Raw genomic sequence first — 12364 nt, forward strand, 5'->3', positions numbered from 1 at the left:
GGTCCAAAATAACAGCTGTGATACTTGAAGGAAAGCATAAGTGAAGTCCTGAAAAAACATGTTTGAGGATATACTGTTTTTCCATGGAGTGCAGAGGTAGTTGGACTATGAGGGTTTTTCCAATGTGTAAATGGGGATAAGAAGATGACTGACAAACTGTGCTGGGAAGAACAAATTAAACCTTCCTTGTTCTTTGCTTAAATGTACTGAACTAAGTGGCAGTCATGGAATAGGTATCTTATCTTTCTCTCTTTTGTTTTTTGTTTTTAGAGTGGAAAATGTATTTCTTTTCCAGATATTTTTTTCTCTTAAGTAATCACACAGGTTGCAGCAATGCTGGCACCTCTGTTACTGCTTCCTAAAAGACATGTTGATGCAAGTAGTGTAAGTGTTTGGTGGAGAATTGGGTGCCTTCCCCCACTCCCAAAACAGTCTTAACAGTGGTTTTTCTCCCTTTGAGAAAGGGGATGACATAAAATACTTTCATGCTTACAATAATGTTGAAGTCTTAAGGGAATTGTATAAATACATTCCTTCTTAAAATTGTTAGTAAGAATAATATCAAAAAACAGAAATGCAGGCATATATCCCACACTATGGCAAAAGCTTGCTACTTTGCCATAGTCACAATTCCTGTTCTCTCATTCACAGAGGGAATCCTTTCTTGTTTTTTAGGATCTTACTGTAGCTGTAAACACTACAAGGCAAATATTTTTGTGTTAATTGTCTCTAAAGTGCTAGGCACACCTTTTATGCTATGTAAATGACTGATGTGAATGAAAACACGCAGCAAGCAGGAGCCACCTTGTTAAAAAGGCTCGAGAAGTGATTAATGATGACTATCTTTCTGACTCATAAGATTCTAATGCTGAGGGGAATGTTTGTGATTCATTACCCAAATCCCTCTGGGAGTCTTAAGGAGATATATTCACATGTATATCAGTGTAAGTGCAATTTTTTTATTATTTACTATATTTTGATAAGCACCATCAACACTTTAATGTATACTACGTAAATGTAGTCTATTTTAATTGGAACTAATTAATGATAACAGAAAAGAGAAGCTATATATAGACAAGTTTAAAAATAGCTTTCAGGGAAAAAAGATTGAGATGAACATGTTCAAACTGCTACTGAGCTGGAGACCCAGCCCTAGCAATGTAGTTTCCTCCCCTTTTGTGCTACTTGGTCCATGAGAGGGGGAGAACTTCTCCCATCTCAGTGCTCAGGAGGGGAAGAACATTTCCCATCCTCTCTGATCTGGCCTACAGCAAAGTCTGGAGTGCAGAAAGTATTCTGTTCCTTCTTCATTGCTTCCAACCACTAAACTCTAGTTATAGGAAGTTAAGGAAAAGGGAAGGTTTCAGGGGAAGATCTTAATTTTAGATTAATTTTTAGGGTCTTACATGAAGTATTCTCAGATTGTTGATTTATAGAGGAGTTTGAGGTTCTACCAGCTTCCTTTTTGGATGTCCTAATGAACAAGTTGTTTATTTTCTTGCTTTCTCTGTCTTCACCTGGGAGATTGGAAGCCCCTTGCAAATTTCCTCTAAAATGGACTCTGATTTCTGCATTTAGTCAGGGAACTAACAAGTCTGTGCCTTTCCAGAGCCCCAGAACTCAACACCTTGGATGTCACATATGCCTTAGCTTTCTGCTTGTTCAGGGCAAAGTACTCCTGGGAAAACCCTTAGTTTGTTTCTACAGCAGATTGAGTTGGAACTTCTGGTGAGGTTGTGCCTGCGTATTTCTGTGATTAAAGCCTTCTGTGAGATAGCTCCCTCAGCCTCAGCCTAGGAGTGAATACTGCTTGGCGTTGTCCTACGTGGGAACATGCACGTGGGGCTGTGACTGTGCAGTGCAGCAGGATGAGGTATGGGGACAGCAACCTTTGTGAAGCTCAGTTTTAATTTGGGGTAGGTAAGGAATAAGTGCTGCAAATAATAATAGGAATGAATGAGATTTTAGGAAACTAGAACTCTACATGTCTTGGTGTTCTTCTGCCAAAGAGATGGCAAGTGTTGGAGAAGTAAACTCAGGAATTTATGTATTTGAATAAAAGTTTAAAATACCCAAAGATTTATTCACGGCAATGTTAATTCCCTTACCTGAACAAAATGTAAACATTTTATTTGAGTTAGTTTCAAGAAAATTATGTCAAATTTTCCATAGCAGATTTCTGTATAATTTGCTGAGGAACACGTTACTATGCAAAGGCAATCAAGTTTGTATGGCCGTTCTCGTAGGATGTGTTGTAGCAATGCAAAACTATGTTAACTATGCATGTTGGTTACCATTGTCTCAATTTGCCAGCGGGATGGGAAGATCTGAGACTCAGAAATTTACCCCTGGAAAGTAAATTAAAATTTGTAGGTGCCTTTTTGCCAAAATGTTATGCCTTCTTTTAGAAGTTGCTAAGAAGTATCTGATTCTGTTGGGATGTTCAAAGCTAACCTAAAGGCTGAAGTTTTAGTTAATCTTTCTAGAAGTCTAACTCTTCCTCCTCCAACAGTATTTTTCCTTTAGAACATGCACATACTTTCCCCACAAAAATAATTTTGCATACAGAGTTTAACTTTTCTGTACTCTTTAGCAATTACTTTAGAGTAGGTAAGGGTAAATCTTGAACTTGTAATTTTTTTTCCTTCTTTTTTTTTTTTTTTTTGCTAACAGTATTTAAACTACTAATTTCCCAAACTATTTTAGTAAGTAATTAGCTGAAATGTTGAATCCAGTTGGTTCTCATTATGTAGCTTTCATATGTGCATACATGTATATGTGCTCATACCTATGTATGCTAGTGAAATAAACAAATTCCAGTAAATAACAATGAATACCTAAATGAGGATAAAATCCCTTATATTTCAGTTCCATGTCCCACACAGAAGACATTCCAATAGCCTGCAGCTTGGGATAAATTTAGCCTGATTTTTCTTACGATGCCATAATAGAAATCTTCTTGGCAGCTGTTTTCATGAGCAGCAGAGTTGGGAATGGCTGTCTTGCACCCTCAGCCAGGGGCATTCCAAGTGCCTGCTCCAGCCCAAAAGGAAACAAAACCATGGACCTGCTTTACAGCAGCCAGTACTTTGTCCCTCCAGAGTCACCAGCTGTAAGCCTGACATAAGCACATAGGTACACATACATAGATAGATCTATAGATATATACATCCTCTGTTTTGTAACAGACATCAAAGTATCCCACCTCAGCATCTCCTGGAAGCTTGGTACTGGGACGTATGTGCTCAGTAATGGATTGTTTTCTCAAAATAGTCTACAAGTGACTGTGCAAACACTTGTAATGATAAATATCAAAACATATGATAATTACAGAGGGAAGGAAAATAGAAATGTACTCAAAGATATCAGAATGCTCCCTACTTGGTTTTCCATACAATGGTTTCTCTGTGCACCAACATTAGGAAGTTATAAAGCAAAATAATGTTATTTTAGTCCAGTTTTCAAGCATCAGCCTCTTTCTAACGGGAAAAATGCTAATTCTTCTCTACCTACTGCAAAATCACCTTATAAGATAAGATGTTTATAAGATATTTACCTGGCTAGGAGGTTGCACAGAGGTCAGACAAAAGTTATCTTTAGTAAAATCTCCCTCTCTCGTAGGGTCACTGCACTTCCACTGAAGGCTTTCATGTGGCTAACAACAGTTGCTTGCATTAATTTATGACCTCAAAGATACTCATCACTTAGAGTGGATTTGGACTTGAGAAACTTTTAGTTCAAGTATTCTTATAGCCCAGGAACAAAGGGATGCTGATAAGAATGATTAATGAATTAAGTGAAGGAGTTTTTAGGTAGTGAGAGAGGAATGCTCTTTTCCCCTCAGCCATGTACTACTGTGTACACCAGCTAATTTTAACAGAAATATTTTTTTTCCAATTCCTGGTTATTCCTGGAATTTCATTGCTAGAGAAAAACCAGCATTAGTTACATGCATGATCAGTTATGAGCTCTCCATGATGAGCAGAGGGCATAGTGTTTTCTGAAGGGAAATAGAGATGTACAGCTATGATTAAGCTGTGTGTTTGTTACTGTAATGCAAATCATTGTGGTGAACTTTGGCTTGTGATTGCTGTCCTATTTCTAGGTAAATTAATTTGATGTATTATTACTTTATCCATGTTAGGAGATCTACAAATGCAAGCTGTTTGAACTCTGCTGCATGACTTTACTGGAAGTAACCTGCTCTCTTAGGCTGGAAAACCAATGACTATCTCCTGAAAACCATGATCAGGATCTCTTGGAGTTTCCTCTACCCCATCCACAAAGGCTGGAAAGAAGATTGGTTTGATTGAAAGATTAATGCAGGGGAAAACTGAATGCTGTGGTCTGTAATGGTTAAACAGCATGAAAGAAAAACCCAACAGGCCATGGAAAGAGGACTAGGCAAGGAATCCTGAGAAACTGTAGACCAGGAGTAGTGATGACCCTGTGAAGTACTCTTGCCTGCTTTGGGCCTGAAGAAGCCTCAAGAAGAGGGCTGATCCAGCCATCCCCTCTCTACCCTGGCCTGGATGCCACCTCCCTCCTCCCCTTCTTACCCTTTGGTGATGAAGAAGAAGTTAATGAATGGAAGCCAAACTCCTAGGACTTATACCTAAGCCAGCACTGATGGAGCAGTGGGTCTGCCAGGACATTTTCAAATGAACTTCCATCCTTGGTTTTCAGTGCCTGCCGGGTGTCCCGATGATGTTCTGCTGTCAGCTGTACCCTTTTGTGCTTTCAGGTTTCTCCCAAGGCTACCCACAGCTGAGGATGAAGGGCAAGACACAGTGCTCTCTGCCTGAGCCCCACAGATGGCCACAGACTTCATGCACATTGCTCTGCATGTCAAAAAGATCAAGTTTGAAAAGAAAAGCTGCTGAGGCTCAGATTAGCAGCAAACCCAACTGTTCCTGCTCCCCTCTGTGCAGCACCATCCAGTGGCACCTGCTGAAGCAGGACTGCCACAGCCACCAGCCAGTCAGAGCAGGGTTACCTCCAGCTCTGCTCTCCACAGGAGGCTTCAGGTACACTGCCTCAAGTGTTTTGTACAATGAGTTAGTGTGAGCTAGAAAGGAAGCAAGGAAGCCCTAAGATTTCCTCTCTCCTTCCTCCCTTCCATTGCCTGGGTTGGTGTGATCCTCCTGGAAACCATCCAGCCTTTGAAAGCAGCAGTAGGTTGGCCTCAAAAGGGGTCAAAAAGTCAAGTATGGGTTGACCACAGCTGGTTGCTGCAGCGTCTCTGAATGTGCCCTTTCAGTGTGTGGAAGCAGCTAGTACAAAAGGTGGCTGTTGGGGTCTGTAACTTGCAAGCATTTCCTATGGCAAAGAGAAGGAAAACGAATGAGTTTTTTTTCTAAATTTAAGGCATACCCTGGCAAAGCTTTTCCCATAAAACCCATGATAAAAACTACTCATTCCCATCTCTTCCTTGCAAAAAAAAATGATCTGATTCTTGGCTACTAACATGTAACTCTCTTCTGCACAAATAGGAAGCAGTAATGTGTCCATTTTTATACAAGCAGGGAACCTCATTTCAAAACAAAGACAAAATTCTTTTATAGGCATCATCTTTTTTACCTTAGCAGGAAACTGTATTTTCTCCTGGGTCTGACATTTACCAATGGAGTGGACTCAGATTTAGTTGCTGAAATATGCATTGCCAAATAACCCAGGAGAGCTTACCTGATATGTCTTATGGTCCCACTGTAGAGCTCCTGAGCTTTTGGTGAACTTTCTGAACTCAACCTTCTTATCCTGGTGGGACTGAGATCTCTCCCCAGACCCACAGCACTGCTGCAGTGATTGAGGTCAGCCCCTGCTCTCTTCTTCCACAGTGGATCTCAGCTGCATTCTGGGAATGGCAGGGAAATGCATGGTGGTATTGCATAGAGGTCCCTAGGCAAAGCATGAAAATGGAGGGAGGGGAGAAGAAAGACATTGCCCACCATCCCTGGGATGTTTAAAACAGTAAGCTGATAATGGCTAATATAAGAACAAAAGCTAAACTTTCTGGTTTAGCCTGGTGTTGGGTCCATGGATAATCTTCAAAGAGGAGCTACGAAATTTAAAAGGAATTAAGCTCTGGGAAATGTTAAATCTGGCACATCTGGTTTACAAAGGGGTTTGTTGTTTTTTGTTGTTTTTTTTTTTCTGGATGCTGCTGTGTTTTCATTTTTTGTTGGAGTGCCAAAGGCAATTCTCTGTCAAATGTAGACTCTTGACCTTCTAGTCAGGATGACAAGAAAGTCATCCCAGGGTGTGTCCACACCTGTCAGACAATATTAGGCACAAAATAGAGCTGTCTGTCTTCTTTAGCTAAAATGGTTTCACAAATAGTTCATAAATGCCTGTCTTCACAGAGAAGTGCCTGTATTATCTTGGTGCACTCAATATCGAGATTGATGACAACAGGGGTCATTGGTTAAACTGTCTAATCTTGGCAAGCCAAGGCAAAGAGAAGAGGCAGGAGAGTAGCACAGCGACTGCTTGAAATTACCTGCAAGAGAGATCAGTCCTGAGAGCAGGCAGGGCTATTGAGGAAACTGGCAGGTCTTTGCTATGACTCACCCATTATTAGATCCTGCTGCATGGAGACACTGCCTCACAGACACGGCTGTACTTGAGGATCAACACTTGGGACACTGGGCAGGTTTACCTCGCCTCCCATAAAATAAAAGCAGAGCTTGCAACTGTAATTACAGCCATTATAGAAGGCCTAATACAAGGGAGCAATGTTCAGGAGATGGGAGCGAAATTGCTGTTTATGCAAAAGGCTTAGCTATAATGAAGGGCTATTAAACCAGGAATAAATTCTCTTACATCCACCCCACCACCCCTTTCACCAGTTCCTTGTTGCCGAAGGGGACCTGAAGGTGAGCATCTAGCCCATCAGCATTCACATTTGTCCCTTTGCTCTGAGTGAAATGAAAATGATGGAGGAGTGAAGGAGCTAGCTGATGGCTGACACCGTAACCTGAATGTGTGCCAGTTCTTGGCACTCACCCGACGGGCACAAAACCAGTGCTGGAAGAGCTGTGGCAGGTCCTGTTGGAGAAGGGATTTGTTACCTCCCTCTCTGTGCACATGAGCATTTGCTGGGCTATTCCGCCACCCTTCACCAGTTAAAAGAGCAAAAGGGTACGTTTCACAGCACAGTGTACCAGGTACTGGTCTGTTTTTAAAAGTAGTAGTCGTTTATTAGAGGCAGCTGCAAGGTGCCTGTTGCCCTCATATTTGTAAACCAAGCATGGCTTTGACTGAACTAGTTCATCAACAGAAAGCAGCTTAATGCCTGAAGTGAAAAGAGAATTGAGGTTGTTGAATACAGCAAACGGAATAAGAAATTTCTGTAAAGGAAAAAGAGGAGTAAAAAAAAGCCATGATGGCAATTTATTTCTCAGGGATACTTTGTCCCTTCCCAGAGGCATCGGTATCAAGTGAGGAAACACCAAAAATTGAATTGGTATCCTGATCAAGAAAAGACATAGATGAGTTAAAAGCACACTGGTGGGTTGGTAGTGGCTGGAGAAGCAGCAAGAAGAGCAGAGAATCAAAACCCGTGGTGTGCATGTTATCCAACATTTTTTGCTGCCTCCAGCCTTTCCCTACCTTCAATAGGTACTGTGATAGGGGTTAGTTTTGCTTCCCACAGGCATTTTCCTATGCCTGATTGTAGAAATCCTCTTCCTGCAAAGCTCTGTGGGTGGGAAAGACAAGCCCTTGGTTTAGGGAGGCCCGGAGGGAGGCTGTAAGGCTGGGTCACATTTTCTGAACTTGGTCACCATTGGTGGATCAGTACACGGGAAGTGGGAAGATGTCACAGGCTGGGTACAGAGAACAAGCCCATCATTCGGCCTGTGCTTCCCATCAGGAAGAGCAAGAATGCTGTGGCACAGGTAGAGCCTCCTTGTATCTTGATTATATTGTATCCCTGTGCTGCGTATCAGTATGGGTGTCTGCCTGTCTGTCTGAAGAGCAGGGTAAAATCTGAAGGAGCTTTTACCTGAAACCAGCAACACCGGTCGCTTTCCCTTTTTGCCCAGTCAGAAAGGAGAAGCTGCCATTCAAAAATTGGCAAGACAAATGATCATAGAGCTTTCCCACCCTGTGATCTGGGAAAGCCTCCCCATGTTTGTGCCACCACAGGATTTTCAGAGAAGCCAACATGCACCAACTTGTCCTTCGAGCACCTTGTGCCAGCTCCCCCCATGCCAGTGGGCACCAGTGAAAGTCCCTCAGCTCTGCCTGAGGGATGGACTGCATGGTTCCCAACAATGCAGTTCTTTACAGCTGCTGTTCAAGTTAGAGATGTGGTGTTCTAACCCTTTTCAAGCTCACATCAGAGCTGTTCAGCTCAGACCAATGTCTACTTGTCACCCACAGCTCTGCCACCAGGGCAGAGCAAAGGCTGCTTACAAAGCCATGCCCAGCTCTGGTTCTCTCACCCTGTGTGCTGATCAGCCTGCCTGCAGGGTGCCTTGTGGTGCAGAATCGTTTTAAATTTCATTTTTACTCCAGGTGAGCATAGTAATAGCAGCCCCTGATTAAATTCTTCCGGAAGGTAGAAGAGTTTAATTGTTCACTTAGAAGTGGTCAGCTCTACCTACCTTGCTTTCTTGCTTATGCACAAAATACACTTCCCAAATGAAAGTGTGGAGTCACAGGTTATCATTCTCTCATTTTGGCCCACAGTCTCATGGGCTTCCTACAGGAAAACTGAGCCAGTATGTGTTGGAGCTCTTGGCTGTGCATGTTACACGAACAAGAATTTCCCTTAATCTCACTTTGCCTATGTATGCCATTTACATTTGCAGTCTCTTAGGGTATAGGTATCTCACTGGAATTTTGTTCTCCTGCAGTTTTGCACTACCCCCAGCACCTACAGGACTTGCCTTGTACTACATGGGAAGGAAATGTAGGAGGAAAGCATTCTATTCAAAGCAGAGAAATTTCAGATTAAAATGCCAAGGCTGGGGAAGAACTTCTGATCTCCTTGGTCTGACTTTGGTGTCATTAATTTGGCAATATGAGATCTGCCAGGGAACAACCACATGCCTTTGCTAGGCTGGCTTGGGCCACAGGCTGTAAAAGGAAATATGAAAAATGGTGGAGAAATAGATTTTATTGCTCTTTCTTCCAAAGCACTCATGAAAATTAATGGCCATTTCATTCACAAGCTCTTTCTATTACTGGTAGGGGAATCATAAAAACAAACCCTAGTTCTTTTTGCATGTCAGTGCCTGAGCTGCCTCAATGTTTCAGTAGTTCTTCCAAGGCAACATGACAAGCACATATTTTTGAAGGCAAACTGTTGTGCCATTTCCATAATTAAAATTGTATGTTTCCTCCAAGTATTGAGTCCTTCATGGCTTCAGTAGAGTACAATTGCAGAGTTTGAAATAAATTATGTCTTGGTCAAATACATCACTTAAGCCCCCACCTTAGTGTCTGACTAATCTGGTCAAAAGCATTTATCAATACTGTAGCAGGTAAGAGACAAATATATGTTGGAAGATATATTAAAAACATCTCTAGAAAAATATTTAGAAAGTCAAGATATAAACAAACCCTTCTCTTGCCTCTATTATTTTAGAGTCAAGAATTTCCTGTGCAGAAAATCTATTCTGGCCCCTTTAACCCACGCTGCTGTTGTTAGCTGCACACCTTTTTTTTTTTTTTTTTTTTTTTCCTTCAAAAACATCTGCAAGTCATGTTTCCCTCTTTGCAAATTCATACATAAATAAAATTAAAGGGCTTTCCAATCCAGGTGTTTTAGTGCTGTATTATTTACATGTCTAAACATAGGCACCTCAGTTTCTATGTGAGAAACCTGTGCTCTGTATTGTGAGTAAAGTGGGAATTTGTTTTCAGTGTCTGCTGTGAAGTGATTTTCCTCCTAGTAAGTTGTAGCTTCCCCAGTATGTGTAGGCTATTGTTAAGCAGACAATAGATAATAGCCTACCTACCAGCTCACCTGTGCAAGCAGCACTCACCTAGCTGCAAAGGTTTAACACTGTTGCCAAAGACTTTCCTGAAGAAGGAGATAGACACGCCTGCCCATAACCTGGAATCTCCTCTCCTCCCTTGGGTCGCATCCTGCCCCCAGGATCCTTCTTAATGCCAGCGTGTCTGAGTCAGGTAAAAGCACAGAGCTTAAAAATGATGCAGTCAGCTATTTCCTGCTCTGTTTATTAGTTGGGTGTTTAGTTTGGACCCAGCTCATCACTCTTCACCAGGAAACTCCCATTGACTTCACTGGGAATACTGAGCAAGGATTCCTGAGCAGGACTTTCTGATGGAGGATGGCAGGACAGGGCTGAGCACAGAAGTACTTGGCCCCTAACAGAGCAGAGACAGTGAAACAGCCATTCCTGATTTTTAATAGCCAGGGACTCAAGGGACTTCACAAATATGAGAAGTATTATTATCCCTGTATTGCAAAAACTGGTTACCAAAACAAAAGGGTGAAGCTAAACATGGCATTGTTTTAGAAATTCATGGTGGCAAATAAGTGTCATCAAGTGATGACAGGTGAATGTAGAGCTTCAGTCACCTAAAAAGGATGCCACATTTCTGGGAAGAGTTTTAAGGAGCAACTACCAGTATGCCCCTTCCACGATTTTGCTTTCCTTAGGTGCAAGTCCCCACCACTGTTCATGATCTGCTGTTTTACAGCATTTACTCTTCTAAGATTTCTCCTGGTTTTTCTCACAGTATGACAAGAAGAGCAGCATCCAGCCCATGTGTTACCAGCAGACCTGCTGCTGGCCCTTCTCCTGCACACCTGCAGCAGCGCAGCCAGACCCAGTTCACATTGACTCCATGTCCAGGAAAGTCTAACCAGGCTCACGTGCATCTCAAATGGGGCAGGAGAAGGGCAGGACACTTCTCAAAATTTATTATTGACATCTGCATGCTCTGGTGTCATTAGGGCTGCAGTCAATGCCATTTCTGACAACTGCAGTTGCACTGAGCTGTGTGACTGCACCACCAGTGCGAGTCTCAAGCTTCAGTCAGCCTTCCACATGGGAATACATGCAGGTGTGTTCAAAAAAATATCCTGTCAGAAATATCTTAAAAGACCATCCTGTAGCTGGCAGTTTTGTGCCAAACACGTTTCAACCACCTGAAGACCCACACAATGATAAGAGAAACTTCTTCCCGGGAGTGAGACGACTGGGCTGGGAAGTATCCAGGACTGTCTTGACAGGTGGCAACAGTGGGAGGGAAGGTATAATTTCTATTTGTATAAAATGACTAGAGAGATTTAAAAAATATTTTTCTGATAGGAAATAGTCTTTCCAAACCTCTTCTGGAAGGCACTTGCTGATGTACTGCCTGAGTACTGCATCTGAAGCAGATCACTTGCTGACATACTGTGAAGGCTATGAAATTCTGTAACTTACCTCGTTATGTACAGTTCAGGGATGCACAATAACTATGTATTCCACCTCAGCCTGGCTTTTCCATTCTGTGGCCTTGGATGAATTCTGGGGGAATACCTTTTTCCCAAGAAGTTTTTAATGAGGCAGTGTTTGCAGCAGACAAATATGCCACTCCCGAGCTATGGGTCAGTACAGACAGCCAGAGAACACAGCTCTGTCAGGTTTGTTTGGCTTTCTGCTCCCACCCAGAGCAGACAATGCCATTTGCTGCAGAGCTCCTGCACTACTGACGCATTTCAAAGAGACACGTCTAAATCTTCAGGGGTTTTCTCCTGCTAGCAACATAAACTTCTATCTTCCCAAACACTTCAGCGGCACTTAGGGATTCCACTTCACCTGCTTTCATAATTTGGCCATAAGAAGATTGTAGGATGTCATCTCTCTTATATTTCTACTGGGAAATACCAGATGGGCTTTAGTCTGGCTATAGATGTTGCTATCTTGGAACAAGTCCCTTGAAGTGAGTGAATGAAAAGGGAAGAGGTGCTATTCAACACCAAACCCACAAGCAAAAAATGTAAATAAACAGAAATAAACCAAACACCCCAAATTCTGAGGATAAAAAATATTTGGAGATAAGGAGGTGGGAAGAAAAGGGAAGTAATGAATGATGGACTGTTTACTCAGTGACATATTTGTTTTCCACAGCCTATCCCCTGGCGCTGGGCGTTTCTTAACCAGGCCCTCAAGATCTTGCCTAGGCAATCCTGGCACTGGCTTCTGCGGGGACAGCACCTAACCCCCAGCACACAGTGAATTTTGGTTTGTGCCACAGCTTCATCTGACAAGTGTTGGACAAATTACTGCATGCCCTCTTTCATTGCCTTGTCATCACACTCGTGTGTGACACTACATGTGTGCAAACAGCAGAGGGGCATCATGCTGAAAAGGAGAGGGAGGGAGGGAGGGAGGGAGGG

This window comes from Onychostruthus taczanowskii, unplaced genomic scaffold, assembly GCF_017590055.1.
Source record: "Onychostruthus taczanowskii isolate IOZ18803 unplaced genomic scaffold, ASM1759005v1 scaffold12, whole genome shotgun sequence".
Lineage (NCBI taxonomy): Eukaryota > Metazoa > Chordata > Aves > Passeriformes > Passeridae > Onychostruthus > Onychostruthus taczanowskii.